Source organism: Martes martes (assembly GCF_963455335.1).
Source record: "Martes martes genome assembly, chromosome: 5".
Taxonomy (NCBI): domain Eukaryota; kingdom Metazoa; phylum Chordata; class Mammalia; order Carnivora; family Mustelidae; genus Martes; species Martes martes.
The window spans coordinates 18,769,605-18,772,653 of NC_137892.1; positions in this window are offsets into that span (position 1 = coordinate 18,769,605).

Here is a 3,049-nt window from a genome sequence, read left to right on the forward strand (position 1 = left end):
TCCATCTTCTGACGACTTTGGGTTGTAGAGCTCACGTCCCAGAGCAGCGGTGGCCGCCATGCGGCTGTGGTGTGTCTGGAGGCCGCAGCCAGGCCTCTGCTTGGACAGATGACTTGGAATCCATCATCCCTGCCTGGTGTTAAACTCAAACACGCCCTCCATGCTTCCACCTGTTATTACGGACAAGTGGCTGGAGAGAGAGAGGAGACCATGTGCATTGCCCTTCAGTGGAAACGGCTGGTTCCCCTCCCCTGCCCCCAGCAGCAGACAGGTGCGGCCCAGCAAGTGGCCTCCTCCTGAGGGGGTGGGGGTCGCGCCGTGACCCCCGTCCCCGCCCACCTGAGGCACCACACTTCACACCCACCCTCGGTTTCCTCTCTCCTTTCTTTTTAGGAGGGGAAAAAAAAGTCAGAAATGCAGAAAGGGGTAAAGCAGAAATTAAAACCGCTCACCGGCCTGTTAGATGATTAAGAGGATCCCTGTCATCCTGAGACATACTAGGGCATTTTCTCTGGGCGCGTGGAGGTATCGTTTCCTTTTGCGAAGATCCGTTCATGCTAAGCAAAGCCCGAGTTATAACTGGCTTTTCTCCCTGCATAGCTGGCAGACGTTCTACTCAGAATCTCTTGCCTTCCTCTGACAGCCGGTGGTATTCCCTTGAAGAGCGACCAGTGCCCTGTTTCTAGGTGCTCCTGATGTTTCTAGGTGCCCCTGATTGGGTCCCGAGTAATTGCTGGGTCTAAGGTCAAAGGTGTCAATCCAGGCCGCCTTCTGCCTTTGTGCCGTCCACCAGCTGCTCTTGGGAAGGCCCTCAAAGCCTTGGGCATCTCCCATGGGGTCACACATCCCAGGAAGTCCTTCCCATGGCTGGTTCTTCCTGTCACTGAGTTGGGCCAGATGTCACCTCCACACATCAGCCTGGGAGCAGGGCTCATTAGACCCATTTTACAGACAAGAATGTGAGAGGGAAAGTTACCTCCTTGGGGTGTCCCAGTCAACAAGGACTAAGTTAACATCCACCCTCTGGTCCCATTGCCAATTCGGCGTAGCCCGTGTCTGCTGCTGGTGGCATAGTCCTCCCGTCAAGAGTCTGGGGCATTACAGTTCTTTGTATTGCATGTGCAGAAACTCAACTCAATCAGAGTTAAGCTCAAAGGGAGAACATGTTTGTGTCTGTAAATCAAAAGCCCAGGGATAAACTTCAGGCATGGCTAGATCCAGGACACGGTCTCGGTCTCTCTGCCTCTCGGCTCTGCTCTCTCCATGTGGGTTCCTTTTACAATGAGGCTGTAGCAGCTTCATACGTAGTTCCTAAGCTTTCCTCCACCTGAGGAGAAAGACACGTTGCAATAGTAAATGTTAATAAATGTTCCAAGAACCAAGTCTGGGTCACGTGTCTACCACGAATCTGCTTCAAAGGCGAGAGGGTTGAGATACATTGAGTGGCTGGGCCTGGATCCCTTGCCCTTCTCAAACTATTGTAGGCCAAGGCATTCCTGCCCTGGGTGGCTGGCTACCAGGGCCATACACTCATCTACCCCAGGCGAGAAAGGGAGGACAAAATGGGTTTTGTTGACAGAAGAAGGAGGGACAGATGCTGGGCAGGAAGAAGCCGCAGAGGCCAGTGACCCTGGGCAGCTGCTGCGGGCCCACCTTGGCATGAAGCCCAGGGGCAAACCCGGTCTCCCTGTGGCACGCCAGCGCCGGCCGCACACTGGACTCATTCAGTCCCCCCCGTTGCAGCTTGGGGAGCGGTATCAGGCAGACACTCACCTGAAAGCCTTCACAGGGGCGGCTGGAGCTGAGACGAGTCAACAGTGGAGCCCATTAACGGCTTACTCCTTGGGGAAGTTGCTAGGTGAGCAGAGCCTGAGCCCACAGTGACTTCAGCTTCAGTGATAAGGGATTCAGGCAGACCAGCCCCCCGTGAAGGGTGGGAGGCAGGCCCCGAGAGGGAAGGGACTAGGGCTGCTGAGCCAAGGATCTGATATACAGCAGACCCCAAAGACATCCTTTCCCCCTGGGTGGAGTTTCCGAAGTAGCCCCAGTCGCTCTGTGTCCCTTGGGCCAGCCTCCCCATCCCTGCCTCTCACCCGGCCCCTCCTTCTCACTGCAAGGGTCTCCCCACCCCTCACCCCGGTCCCCCACCGGCTGGCAAAGTTGCCATCCCCGGAAGCTCCTCTTGCTTGCAGCCCCCTCCTCCAGGAAGCCAGGTGGACTGAGGTGTGCTGGGAAGAGGCGCAGGCAGAACCGGCTTCTGCCCAACCCCGAGAGCTCCCATTCCCAGAGCTGTCACGGTTTTGCAGCACCTGGGTGGCTGAATCTTTTCTGAAGACAAACGTGAGCCCCAGAGAGCCAGGGCCCCCTGTCCCCTGAGCGGCGGGGCCCGTCCACACCAGCAGCCATTCTTCCCTGGTGCAGGACACCTATCCTGGCCTGCAGCCTGGGCCGAGCCCTGAGGACGGGACTGATGGCCGCCCAAGCTGAGTCTTTGCAAGAGGGAAGCAGGCACTCAGCATGGCTGGGTCATCTGGTGCCCTCCCCACCCTCCATCTGCAGGAGCAAGCAGAGAGAGGGGAGGGCTGGTGGGGGAAGGGGGATGTGTATGGCCTTGGCCTCGAGGGCCCCCTGCTGCCTGAGGGAAGCTCAGGCTTCCTGCCAGGCTTAGGCGTGTGGAGGAACCAGCTTGGTTTGTCTAAGAGACCCCAGGGTAGGAGGGCCTGAAATCTACCCCACCCGCCAGCCACCAGCCCTGTGTCCTCGGGGAGCCAGCCGAGCTCCCTCTTGGGGGGCACTGAGGATTAAACACGGCCATGTGTTCGCTCACTGTTCAGTCATTGTTACGTGTGGATGTGTTTACTTTAACGCATTTTAAAAAGCATATGGCCAACATATAAGACCCATGAGGTCGTAGATATTGTTGGTAAGGACGATGCTAATCTTAAAACGGGAACTGATAGGAGGGACGTGGTTCGCTGAAGAGCCGCCCTGGGAGCAGGGGGCCTGGCAATATCCCGAAAGGGACCCTGGAGTGCCTCATTCGACAGAC